Below are 15,047 nucleotides of genomic sequence, written 5' to 3'. Positions count from 1 at the left end.
TAAAAGCAGAAAAATAAAAATTTGACCAAAATCGTGACCATGCCCCTTTAATACCAACGAATATCAGTGAAACCACAATATTTTTTTTTTTTGGGGGGGGGGAGTTATTTTTTTTTTTTTAATTTAAATTAATTTCATTATTTAGGCATTGATATTGGGGGGGGGGGGGGTTGTGTGTGTGTGTGGTTTTTTTTTTTAAGTTGGTAAACGCTTCGAGGTTTGGTCTCTTATAGTACTGATAAGCTGTTTGCATAATACTGTATTGCGTTGTTTGTGATACAGAAAGGAGCAGCAATCTAAAGTACTATATAGTAGATGAGATAAAATGTATAATAATATTTTTAACGAGGTTATTCTCCTTTGTGCGTGTACGAATATGAAGGTTTGATAAGCAATATTAACACCATCAAAAACCGTGTGCTTGTTTGCTTTTCTTTTTAAAGGTAATTTTTGTTTAATGTACTAAAGATCCTGATTTGTTCGATTCTGAAATAGAACTCTTAATTGTTCTCAACATTTATTTGATGTATACTGTTTTTGTTCTGTTTGAACAGTAGTCTTTGTTAATGTTTAACATAAAAGGTGAAATGTTCGGTTTTCGATGTTATAAATAATCTTGTTACTCACAATTTACATCTACATATGAATAGTTTTTTACGGAAAAATAAGCCAAATATGGATATGTTCAAACGAAAAAGTTATTCTAGCAGAGAACACTGACTTATAAAAGCAGAGGTTTTTTTTTCTGCTGCCATATATAGAACTGCTTAAACTACTTTAGTATTTACAGGAATAATAAAAAAGCAGGTCTGAATCAAATTAGTAAAGATAAAGATTTCTTACAACTTAAGGCTGAAATATGTTTGTTTACATAAATGAAGTCAGCTATACGTATCATTTATTAGTTTTAATAACATCTGTTATACGTTAGACAGAATAAGGAGGGGGATTCTAAGTTATTATATCAAAAATCAATATTTGCATTGCTTGTTATGCCATTTTGTTGTTTGCTTAACATAAATGATTTTTTGTGTAATAAATGCAATAAAAAATAACGTTTAAACAAACAAAAAAATATGTCAAGGCAACATATTTAAGAAATTATATAAATCCATTTTGCAAAACATTTTGTCTTGACTCTGAAAACGACGCATAGTCTACGCATCTCTAGTAGTTGAGACCTTTTTGTTTGTTCTTTTATTGATTTTTCCACATCATCAAAGGATTGCTTTTATGTTTTATCTCAGAAGTTTGTTCATGTACAAAGTTATAAAACCTTAATTATTAAAAGAAATCCTCCTTTAATATTTTTGCCTGAAATCCCAGCAAAACTACAAAACCTCTCTAAAACAGTGTATGACTGGGTTCTCTGCATCTTTTTATTGTTTGTTCATTGAAGTCCGTACCCAACATGAGGAGACCAACTCACGGCAACCAGAGCGGTACTAGAGTGTATATTTTATGACTGTAACATGCAGATTTTAATCAAGACAACGCGTATTTTAACCGAGTCTTTGATAAACATAAATGTAATGAACTTTACTTTTTCGGGACGACGTGCACTTCTCATTTTTATGAGAGCCATATAATTAAATGGAAAGAGATGTGGCTACAGAGGCAGTCAATTATGTAAGAAAGAGGTATAGATATAAAACCCTATCTGTGCCTTAAGACTAAGAACATAAAACTCCGGAAATTTGCGAGCGGTCTACGTTTGTCGCATTCTTTTTATTTACGATGATATTTGTAATAAACATATCCAACCGTTTATCATTTCTGCGTTGTGTGACCAAATGTGCGGCACAGGACACTATAGTTAGCTTCCAAAAACAGTCCATGCTTTTCTAAGGCACCGTGAATCCGTGAGTATTTTCATACTAGTATGTCCTTTTTCATTAATTATGTATTCCAATTAATTCAGCTCGCATTTTATAATATTTAAATAAGAAATGTGTAAATAATACTATAAAGTTTAATTTTTTTTTTACGTATGAATGCTACTGTAGGGTTTTTTTTTTTGGTTTCATTGTAGATAGAGATACATGTATTTTTGAAATTTTTGGAATGTTGACATCTTAAGTTTCCGTTGTAACTTCTTATTTCAAATGTAAAAAAATAACTTAAATAAGTCCGATAATGTATGGTAAGCGTTGTCATCAATTTAGCGAAGAAACCGAGTTATTGCCATTGTACTGAATACTACTCACATGTTTGAGCATGTTCGAATATTGATGTGCGTGTACATTGTTACTGCCGCTTAATTGATATTGTATACCTACGTTTCTGACCAATCACAACCCGTAAACAGAGTACGTGTAAGTCATTCTTTGTATTACCTCGTGTTAACTGCCGTGCCTCTAAGCAATTTAATGCCACCTAAATCAGAATTCATCTCGTTCCAGTGCGTGTGGGCCTGTTCTCGTACATTACATTTCGCTAAGTTTGATCGTTTTCCCTGACAACTTTATTTCTTAAAATTCACAGGATTTCCCCTGCCACCAACATAGCAGCCATTTAAACCTGATTTAGGATACGGTCCACTTTACTTATAAATATTCATTTTTACCCCTTTTTGTGTTTGTTTGATTTATATTTTTTATCATTCATTTCATGATAAATTTAAGTCTGTGATAAAATCCTAAGCATCAGAGCCCCGGGTGTAGAGCGTCTCCCGTGCTTTGGTATGGGCCCCAGCCCCCCATCATCAGGTGTACCTACCACGCAGACATGTGTAAATCTCTCCGTATATGGTTCCCTGGTGTGATTCTGATAAATGTCGGTGATAAAATTCCGCACAACCGCAGTCAAGTGCACACAGCGACACCGTGCGCCAACAGAGAACCAGTCTGAGTAACTTCCTGTGCGCAAGGGAAGTAACTGTATGAAGCCATCACCTCAGTCGATATTATTGAGGACTCGCAGAATCAGTTTATGTTTTATAACTAGAAAAAAGACTGCGTTTTTTTTCACAGAACCATTCAGAAAACAATTGAATTTCTCTAAATTATGCAATGACTTTTGCAATACAAAGAACGTCCATAGATATTGCTCTTTAGTTTTACTGAAAAATATGCATAATATTACATAAAATCAAATTTATAAGTGTGAATGAGTGTGCTTTTATGTGTGTAATTCCCTTAAGACTTATAGATTTTTCAGTATTTTGCAATATAAACAAATTTTACAAGGACCAGTGATATTAGTACCGAAAAATCGGTCCGACGAAATAACGTTAAATACTAGATAAATAATTAAGATAAAAACTTATTTTCGAACAAATAGCAACAAGTTGAAAATCAATACAATATAACATAAAACATTGACTAAATCACCTTGTTTTCTTGAAATTATGTATTATTTGTGTTTGATCGATTAATATTAAGAATTCAAGTTGTTATTTCTTTGAACCTCGTCTTGATCTTCGTCAGACTGCTGATAAAAAAGATACCATGTCTTTAAAATATGCCATACAAAATTATGATATAAATTTTATGTAAAAATTTACCGCCAAAAACTAAAAGCATAGGGCATTAAAGCAGGGCAGATGGCGTCGCAAAAAATAATAAAATCTCGGGGAGAAAACAATTATTTGGGCTCATGAAAAATAAAATAGAATCCTCCTTAGAATTAAACCGAGTTTTGCAAACGTATTAAGGTTATTACGAGAAAGAGGAAATCGAAGATGTGGATATGTTTCATCCTCAGACAAAATAGGTACGCATATTATTTGTGAATCTTCGTCGTAAAATTGCACCTTTGTCTTATTCAAATGTACATGTAAATTTCGAATTGATTCTGACGTATTTTTATTCAAATTAGGACATAATAAAAAAACTGACGCCCTCTTGTGTTTTAACTGTGATCTCATAAATATGAAAGAATGTATGTTTTAAATTGAAGATATCACTCTTTTTAGTATATCTGTCATTAAATGATAAGTTATTATTCGATTCTTGCAACAAGCATTTTAGCACCAAATTAAGAGGTTTGTCTCAGTCATTGTAGGTGGCAGGTAAGGTTCCATGTTTATAATCTTTGTACTGTTTGAGTTGTTGGTGAAAACGTGCATATGCATATGTTGTTATTAACCTGTTTCTTCTAAACACCTTTCTGTCATCCAAAAAAAAAATGATATACCTGGCAACGGGAAAAAAATACTTTCTACCATTGTGGAGGAAGGCATTCTAAAATTAAATTGTAAAAACTATAACTTAAACCATTAACATACATAAAAAAAATTGTTTTTAATTTAAACCTGTTTGAATTAAAACGAATGCTTGTAAAACCTTCTTTCCAGGTTGTTATTTCCCGATTGAAAATATATGTCTAAGAAAATATAATTCTAACTTTATATTAAATTTCTCTTGTGAGAATATAAAGGTACATGTAGTTTAATCAACCGATAAACATAAATTACTCAGAGATTAGATTTTTAAAATTATTTATTTAAAAAAAAATTAATATTGTATTTTAAATCTAGAATCCTCTTGATAGAGAAATTCATGACATGGTGTAAATAAATTATTGCCATCTAATCTGAAAGTCAGTACAATATTTCAGCACAATAGAATAGAAAACGGCTGTTGGCTTAAATATAGGTACAAAAAAATGTGCCAAAATATGGCAGTTCAGATGAATTTCAACTCTTTAATTTTTATATTCTTTGGCAATTGACAGATTGATTTTTTTCTAGATAGTAATGATTTATTTGTACGTATTTGTATTTATTTTTATGTCAACGTAATCTGTATAGGTATTAGTCGTGCAAAATTCGTCATTTTCCTCGAAAATTTTCTTTTTTAGATTATATACATTTATCTTGTCACTTTATTTCAAATCATAAATCAACACTACAGTGTATATATGTTTTATTTTAAATTTGTTTTATTATTCCGTTGGTTGGCAGATGTTGTAAAAATTAAGCCATTCCTTTTGTTTAGTATATATTTCTATTATAGTTAGAAATATACGATGTACCTCATTTATACGCAGTTGCGTTTTTATCAAATCATTCATAATTCTTGAGAAGAATTGAGATAAATTTTTCATTGATGTATTAGTTATTTTGAAACAAAGTTGATTTAATGAAAGTTTATTGGTGGTTGATTTTTTCGAGTCAGTTTCAGAAAAACAATGTGATGACCTATGTTTCAAGAATGAATCGAGATTGAATTGGTACTTTTAAAAATTATTTGTATAATTTTCACAAAAAAATTTGCTTAAACAGAAATACTGCCTGTCTAATTCTTACAATGTACCATTTCATCAAATTTATGTTGTATGGGTGAATAATTAATATAAATGATTTTAAAAATAATTAAGTTACATTGTAGCATAGAGACAAACTCTAGCTGCACAGTTACCTGTATCGTTTCTTTTGACAAAAATTCTTTATTTCGTCACTCTAATCTTGAAAATTACCTGTAGGTATGTATATCTAATATATTGTTTTTGGTAACATTTTAAGTATTGTTTATGATAACTGTGTACCTTATAAACCTCAGATTACAAATTTTAAAAATATTATTACTCCTTAAATGATTATTATTGTACTGGCACAACATAAATCGGGATTTATACGTGTATTTCTACCAGACTGATTTTGCAAGTAACATTTTCATAAACTATATATTTTATATTAGTATAAGAACTGAACCTGAATGCATCAACCTATTTTAAAATTCATTTTTCTTTTTACAAAAAAATTGATTTGATTTTTTTTTCTCAGAATAAAATTTGAATAGTATATGCGAGACCCGTCCAATCTATCAATGTCGGTACTTTGTATACAGAAATAGCGCGTGATCGATGCGTGGGTGTGCGGGACTTGTAAGTCAGATGAATGTTGTGTAACGACCGCTAACATCCTGATCACATTCGCTGTCCACCGCAGTCTCTGACAGTTTCCTTCAATGACATTTTACATTTTGTCAGTCAATTAAATGAATGAGATTTCTCCGTCTGCCGGTCAGCCGGCGATTGTTACCTGTAGGGACAACTTCTGTGCAGGCCTCAATCTGTCCCGTAGACAGGGAGAAAAAATATGTCAGCTTTCATTGTCCCTTCAGAAAAATGATTACCTCCTGTAAATATCTTGTAATGAAACAGAAATGGAATTCCTGATGGCGGGAGAAAGTTGTAGCTTGTCGTTAATTTAATTAATCGATCACAAGGCTACAAGCATGGCAGAAACATGAACTAGTTTTTTGAAAATACGAAAGTGCATTAAAATGTGTACTTTATCATGAAAATTCTTGATAACTTAGATATATGGCTGTAAATAAAGAACAAAATACACTTTTTGTTTAGGCTGAATAAAATAAGATATTGACATATATACAATCTACATGATAAATACACAACTACAATCAACAATTTAATTTTTATTTCATTTTTTTTTTCATTTTTAGGTTGACACGTAGTGTTCATCAATCAGGCAATCATCGATAATGTGTTGTTCAGTGTGGATTATTATTATTTTTTGGATTTCATATAACCCGCCATAGGATTATATTCACTATGTTTTGTGTTTCTGTGCAAAGAGAGATAACTCGTTTTGGAACAGACATCCCGCCACCGAAGTGACGCGCCCTTGGTAAGTTTTTTTTCTCTCTTTCTTTCTAGAAGTAGAAGCATGTGTGAGGCGGGACTGGTTTTTCTGTTTGGCTGGCGTTTGTTCTCGGTTGACTTTGGTCGGTTTCTCAGTCGGACAACGTAAGTGTTTTACCGCAGGTCGTAAAGATTCAATAAAACGGAATTGTTTGGACTTTAAATTATAAAGCTAGAATTAATTTTCCTTTTTGGAGCCTTTCATTGGCTTTGTAAAATGACTAGGTTTTGTATTTAGAGGAGTTTAACGGTCTTTTATGGGTATTAGGTGGACAAAGTCAAACATACGGCTAGGGTGCGATGTCTTTTGATTTTTACATTGATGTGTAGAGATGAAAAAGACCAAACCAGTACGTTAATAGCAGGTCATTTAGAAATTGAAATCTAGCGTTGTAATGTAAACTTAAACCAGATAAATACCTGGGTAATGAAAAGCTAGAAAAGTGAACCCTATCGAAGGCCACCCTGCCCCCACAAAAACCAATCCCCGACAAAGAGGATGTCTGGATTTTGTTTCATGCTAAAAGATAAATTTTTCAATTTGATAGAAGCAAGACTTGTTAAAATTGTTAACCCCCCGGGGGAGGTTTCCCAATCAACCCGTATCTGCCTGGACAGCGTTGCCCGGACCTACAGCAATATCTTTGTACATTTTTACGACCTCGATCGGCAAAATTTGGTCATAAACTGAACATGAAATTTCCGTGGTTATTACCCCTGGTTTAGATTTGTGAAGACTAGACTCTACTCGGGGCCCTTTCATCTGTTTGGTGATGAGGGCAAACTTAGCATAAAACATGCTGTAAATCGACAAGATAAAAGAAAGAACGCACAAGACGACGTTTTGAAGGAAGATTGAGCTTTATTTTCAAATCGTCGCAAAAACTGCGTCTAGAGATTTTAGTTATTTTACGTATATATGATTTTTTCACCCTAAACATGCAGAAAACATCATTTGTAATACAACCAAGAATTTACGTTCCAAACTTATTATTCTTTTTTTATTACTTCTTTGCTATCATTTACACAAAACATTCTGAAATATTTCAGTGCCAAAACAAAAATTATCAAACAGATATTTCTTATATTTTTAATGCTTTATATTGAAGAAAAACATGTATATACTTTAAAATCATTTTATAAAGATGGTATCCATTTATAAACATAAGACAAGGGAAAATAATTAAATTTGAAGCTTTGAAGTTTATCACTTATCAATATATGTATATGTATTTATTTATTTATTCCGACACCTAGTTAGTTTTGAGAACAGTTCCGCTCTCAAAGAAAAATTCACTATGAGGTTTGAGAATAGAATAAATTAATCAAAGATGTAAAAAAGTTTGATTTCATATTTTGATTTTCAACTTCTGATTCATTTCTAAACACATATTTATTGCGTTATTGATTCTTCCGTCCGCTCGAGACGGTCATGAAATATTGATGACGGAAAAATAGTTTCGATCATTTATTCATAAACTCGTTTTTATATTAAAATGTGTAGTTGTATCAAATGCAAATAGCTGAAAAAATTAAATATAATTACATATTGATGACAGAAATAATGAATTTTAAAAAAGAAAACACATGCATTTCATTTACTCAAAATGGTTTTCATCACCCTCTTTGATTTTCATTGTACTCGGCTAATGATTAAATTTATTGAATTAAATAATGATAATACATTAACTAAAATTCAATATTTTTTTTATTTTGAAAACAATATTTTTATTATTTTTTTTTATTTCTTTTTGATACCAATTCCTTAAGCTTTCAACGCGAAAAGTGATTTACTTTACGAATACAATTCTATTGACACATTAAAATGGTCGCTTAATTTCTTAAGGTTGCTTGTTATTTGTTATTTCTTATTTTTGTAAAAATGAACACCTAAATTAGCAATTTACATAACGAAAACATTTATGTATATTTTCTCCCATTTTCGTTATAAAATAAAAGTTACGCGAGTTTAAGTTTAACCCGAAACAAGTAAACTTATTTCTAGAATTCAGGCGTTTAATTTTTTAGAGTAAAAAAATACAGCTGTGAGCAGCAGAATTATGTTTAAGGGCAAACAATATTCTTGACGTGAATATTATTCTTAAAATGTGATAATTTGCATTGCCGAAAAAAAATAAACTGTGTCTAGTCTTAAATTTTGTTTCATGTTTGCAAAGTCAGCATTTTTATCTAAATATAACTGATTACATAGGGAAAACATATTGATACCTTAAACTTTTATTGATATTAATTTAACCATTGAAACTTATTAATTTTCGTGTTAAACTGTTTTTCTAATTAAAAGTAAAACTTGAAAATCGAGTTCCTCACTAGTATCTTGAGCTTGTCATCTTTTTGTAGCAAATTTTTACACTTAATATATAAAAATGTCTGCATTACACTTTGTGTTCGATTTTATGTTTGAATTGTGCATAAAATTACCAGCATTGAAATATTCTTAAACTTTAACACTGGAAAATGATTATCATAAAGTTGAGTATGAGTTATCTCCCGCTGAACATTTATCGACCAAAGTAAACAAGAAATAAAGACTGGCTGAAATAAAATAAGGAACATATTTACCAGTTTAGGGTACTTAAACAAAAAAAAAATTAAACTTTAAATAAGACATTAACAATTTCTAATTAAACTTAAGGAAGAGCGTGATGAGTAAATTAGTTTTTTATCGTGAATATTCTACAACTCATTAATTGTTAATCATTTAAAGCAAATGATGCATTTATTGATTTTTATCTTGATTGATTCATTAATTAAATGACACCGCTCACCTGATAATTTCTGCAAATATTTATTTACGTGATCAATAAATTAATATACTAGTATCTACAATCTAAAAAAAATTGCAAAAATGTTTCGAAGATTTTGTTTCGTTTTTCTTTATATCTATAGTTCTAATAATCTAAACTTTTATGTTTCATTTTCTTTAAAAAAAAAATATTCCTTTATTATAATAAGTAGTAGAATTTGCAATACAAAATCTTAATTTTGAAAACTTTTCAGTAATACTATCTTTCAAATAGTTTCCTATTTTAATTGAAAACATAGGGTTGATATTTTTTGACTGTTTTTCTGACTGGTGTTTTTTTTCATGGATGTGTGGGGTTGTGTCATAATTCATATTTGGGCCATTACACACAGCGTCGGCTCAGCTAATGGTCGCCACCATCAAACATTCTAATTTACAAAAATACTTTCTTCGAAATGCTTGCCTGAATTCGCTGATAGCATGGTGTTAGAATTGTTTTGTGAATATGTTAATCCGAGTCAACAATGTGCATTTCTATCCCTCAGATTTATCACTTTTTATATTTATGTAAACTAGCGAGTTTCTCTCTCGATAAACTATGCCGTAAATCAGTGCGACCCCACACAACTCTGTAATTTATGAAGAAAAAACCCTTTCAACAGACAGAAAACAACTAACGAAATCCTTACCGTAAAAAGAGGGCTAAAATATTGCACATTTTAGAAAGAATCAAATTTTCATCTTTGAATTGGGTCCGCTTTTAATTGTACCCAAGGAAAGAATTATTGTCAGATTTTCGGGTAATATTATCTATATTTCGCCACTTCTTCACACTTAATACCGACCGCCATTTCTATTGGCGAGTTTGGTGCGATTTATGTTCTAAATAAAGCGAATTTTCTATTAACACCTAGTAAAATTCACAGCACATCGAAACAAAATTGGGAACGGTCGCCGCTAATTTTACGACTAGATTGTTATTTGGCAGAATTTGTCGTAGTTGTGCTATAATTGGATTTCGACACTTTTCCACAGCATTTGATCGCTTCAGATGGTACATGGGTGTCGACTATTTTATGGAAAATCTCATTTATTTCCCGCTTTTAAATCTTTTAGACCTTGTTCAGAATACTTTAAATTAAGTTTTCTAAAATTTCTCGTAAGAATTATTGTTTTATTATCAAATTTCCCTCAAATTATTAACACCGTTTACATTTATTCTATGGGAAATTTATCCCGTTATCGAATTTTTGTACAAGAAATAAACGAAATAAAGACAACTATATATTAGAAAAATATATTTTAAACAAATAAAATTTACCAAATTCTATTAACAAACATTATGTTTAGATTACATAGTTCTTTTTTATATTTTCCCTGGCTGTATTTTTTTCTTTCTTTTTTCTGCTTTTCTTTTTTCCAATTTAGTTTAAAAATTGTGAGAAGTTTCGTTTTAATTTTATTATTTTTTCCATTGTATTGATTTGTTTAAAACTTCAAATAAATATATAATGTCCATTAGAAAAAATAACTGTATTGCTATCCTTAACTTAAGATTACACGAAAATATCTTTTATGTTTTTAAAATTTAGATTTCTGTTTTTGAAATCTAATAACTACGATTTCCAAAAACAAAAACTCGTTGCTTGTTTTTTTTTTTTTTTTATACATGTAGTCTATCGTAAGAAATTAAATAAATAGTTTTTCATATAATCTGGTATAATATGCATTGAGCTCTTTATAATTAACTTACAAAATTTAACCCTTCTACCAATTTTAAAAATCCTGTTAAATTTTACATAGCTAGCACGGGCAAAAACACAGTACCCTTTTCGCAAAATCAATTATTGTTGTTTCATTGCATTTTTATTTGTGTTTTATCAACTTTAAAGTAGTTTTTTGCCAGCTTATAATTCGCATGACATTTTGTTATGGCATAAATATGTCAACATCATCATCATCTCTCTCTCTCTCTCTCTCTCTCTCTCTCTCTCTGGCGGACACCCCGTTTACCAGTCAATCGTTAAACAGGCCCAGTTTCTTCCACTATTACGCGGTAACGGCTCTATGGGGACGCCGGTGTATAGGAATCTCCAGTACTTCCTATGCCGGCTTTGTCTCCGTGAATCTCTCCTTGGAGCCGTTAAACATTAGACAATGTCTCTTTCTCCCAGGACCTTTGTATCTGGTCACTCCACGAGGTTACTTTATGATGAGGATCGATTGCTTGTGGAATAAAAATGGATCCAATATCCGACCTGATATTAGTCTCGGGTGAAACATCAAACTCCTAAAAATATTCAGGATATAGATTTAACACTTCACTGTATATTTTCGAGTACGTATTTGCTAAAAACGTTTTAAAAGATATCTTAATTTAAAATTTAAGAAAATGATAATATTTTGTTCGTTAATCAATTTTGGAATTTTTCAAAGCAGTTGCAAAGGAATATTTATTCCCGGGAAAATCTGTTGGAATTTCTTGCAGCTTGAATAGAAAGAACCTTTTATCATTTTTTTATAAAATTCTTATTCTCAAAAATTTGAACAACAAAATGATAGATGTATGATTCCTTTCTTTGGTTGGGATATTTTCTACCACCCGTGATGTTAATTGGAAACTCCACGTGTTATGTTTCCATCAAGTTCTGATAGTCTTCAACATCAGTACGATAACTCTGTAGATAAAATGTGTTTTAAAACTAATAAAATGTTGCATTTATCTTTAAAAAATGATTAATATAAACACAAGTATCAAAACGGTTAAAATGTTTCTCCGTCAATAAGAAAGAAAATTTTACATTCAAAATAATATTTTGGCATATTTCTGTTTCTAAAGTGCAGTTATTGGTTGCATAAGTATGATATTTAGATTCTTGCAAAGGTTAAAAAAAGGAGCTGAGGTTTTTGCATTTTGTAAGAGCGTGCAAACGAACTACAGTTGATTAAAATAAAAATTAATAATTCAAATTCTATCTAATATTTGATTTGTTTACAACTCACGGGGCGAGGAAACACCTAGATCTGCAGAAAGCAGAATCTGGTTAGTTTACAGAAAATGACATAAAATTGAACAGTTACATAATATACAGGACAGGATCACAAGGCGGGTGTCAATCAAGCTGTTGTCAAGACAACCGCAGACCGAGCTTGTGTTTTGCGTTGTTTCTGTAACTAAGTCAACAACCTGCTTTGTGACTTTCCCCCAAAATCAAAACAGGATTAACTTGTCCATTTATTTCAGAAAAAAATCCAATAGGAGACAAGTTCAATCTCTATAACACCGTGTTTAAATTAAGCGCCCCCGTACGTGTTTTATTATAGAATTAAGTTAGGAGCTCTACTTAGCTCAGTTTATTTTAAATTTTGCCATTATCTTTCATAGATATGCAAATTGGATGGTATCAACATTGCTACATGTAAAATAAAGATCTAAATTTACATATCATCGATTTTAGAAACAGTTGATTCGTGTCAAAATGTCGATGTGTCCTGAATTAAGAATATCGTTAACGAATCAGTTTTTTGCAAACTATTTTACGGGAAGTGTACCATTTGACCAACAGTCCTTCCTCCGTGGATACACATACTATATACTAGTTGGTAATTCAAACAGGGGTGAAACACGGTCTCATTTCATGGTTTGTCATATTGATATCATTAGGCCACACCAATATAATTTCTTGTCCGTCGGAAATTCAGTGAAAAGGGTACGAGCGGGCGAGCCATTAAAAATTATTTTTTTATTTGTAGCTAAAATTTTAGGCGTTACATGAATAAATTTGAGCGGACGATCATATTTCTTCTACTTGTTTCTGATTTATAAACTAAAACTATTTTAAATGCGAAAAAGCGGAAATAAAACAGAAAACAGCGCATTAATAATAATATTATATTTTGTAAAGTTCTGATTAAAGGAGAATGGTCACGATTTTGGTCAAAAATTATTTTTTCGATTTTAAAGTTTACAATGCTTCAGTAAGACATTTTAAATAGGCAACCATAATTTGAGTGTCTTTTGTTGAGTTAAAAGCGAGTTACAGAGCTTACAATTCTTCGCTTTGTAAACAAAGATTTTGTTTACATTTTGAATGCTGAAGGGAAAATTCAATTTTAGACCTAAAATGACTGTGGTAAACGTTAGGAACTGTTTATTTTTTCTTAAAATGAATTAGAAGATAGACAAATCAGCTTGTAAAAGATTCTTTACAGACAAAAACAGGACAAGAGCCTTGTTTACATGACGAAGAATTGTGAACCCTGTATTTTGCTTAAAACTCATCGACTGGCACCCAAATTTCATTTGATCATTAGAAATGCATTCCTTAAGCATTGTAAATAATAAAAACAGAAAAATAAAATTTGACCAAAATCGTGACCATGACCCTTTAAATACGAGCTCGGAGGGTCCGACGAACAAGAAATTATATTGGTATGGCCTAACACGTCAGAATTAACTTGGTGTCTTCAATGCTGCGCTAAACTTCAAGGCAGATGACATGTACATATATATGTATAATCTAACTATATAATCGCCCTAAAGTCTTATTAACTATTGACTTTAAAGTTCAAGTTTTGATCAAAATCAAGATATGTATCGATTATTAATTAGAATGCTTATTTATTAGAAAGCTGAAATTTTTTTTCAAAAATAGTTAAAATACTAGCTAAATCCATGATGGCAATTGCATAAATGACAAAATTGTGAAATATGTCAGATGGAAAATGCGTACATATAAGAGATGAGATTTATCGACGATATTTAGTCATTTTACTTCACTTACCTTTAATCATTTGATACGAATCATTTAAAGACAGATTTGACATGAAGTATTGACGTGAAATATGTTACGTCCTAAATATATCTTATATACGGTCCTTTTGCAATTTACATCATTTCACGATCATTTTAATGTTGCAAACAAAATTGAGTTGAAATTATAATGTCGTTTATATGCAAATAAAGTCTTTAAATATTGCCAAAAATGGCTCACATAAAAACAATTTGAAACATAAGGTGCATTTTTTTTGCAAAATTAGCAAGATGCGAAGAAACCTGATATACGGTATAAACAGTTGCAGACATTGCAGAAAAAACATCTAACCCGTGTCTTTTACTGCTCGAATATATTAAACTCAACTTGATGAACATGTCTGTGAATTCATAGAATAATAAAAAAAACTTAGGCTCAAGATTGGATTTATCAACCTATAGAATGGTATACCCCAAAATGCAAGATCGAAAAAAATGATACTTTGTGCTAATTCAATTTTAAACTCAAGGCCAAAAATAATTTAAACTGAAACTCAAGATCGAGGTTGTGAGATCTTGCGATGGATCAATCTTAAAGCAAAATTATGAGATTCTCACTTACATTAAAGTACAAGCTAGAAAAAATCAGTAACAATTTTACATGCTGGCTCAGTTCAAAACTCAATGCCAGAGTTTTTAGTGTCATGATGTGATTTAACCTAAAAATCGTGTTCGGAGTAACTGAGAGAGAGAGAGAGAGAGAGAGAGAGAGAGAGAGAGAGAGAGAGAGAGAGGGGTGATGACTCAATCTGATACAAAGCTTCCAAGATAATAAAAGTTAATTTGTTAGCATTAACAATTATATTGGGTGGTCACGTGATTATAAAGACATGTTTATACATGTAACATTGGACCTTC

General features: G+C 30.8%; 1 protein-coding gene across 1 annotated transcript in view; it reads left to right on the top strand.

The window, feature by feature from the left end:
* Positions 1-1,730: 1,730 nt before the first annotated feature.
* The window catches only part of LOC105323257 (homeobox protein abdominal-B), a 77,502-nt gene continuing 64,185 nt past the window's right edge, over positions 1,731-15,047 (top strand). Inside the window, exons 1-2 of the mRNA XM_034459077.2 lie at positions 1,731-1,862; positions 6,411-6,595. The gene's annotated coding sequence lies outside the window, so the exon portion shown is untranslated. The remainder of the gene's footprint in view (positions 1,863-6,410; positions 6,596-15,047) is intronic.

The sequence above is a fragment of the Magallana gigas genome, chromosome 5 (genome assembly GCF_963853765.1).
Source record: "Magallana gigas chromosome 5, xbMagGiga1.1, whole genome shotgun sequence".
Taxonomy (NCBI): Eukaryota; Metazoa; Mollusca; class Bivalvia; order Ostreida; family Ostreidae; genus Magallana; species Magallana gigas.
The sequence above is the reverse complement of the archived record's forward strand: the minus strand, read 5'-3'. Positions and strand labels throughout refer to the sequence as shown.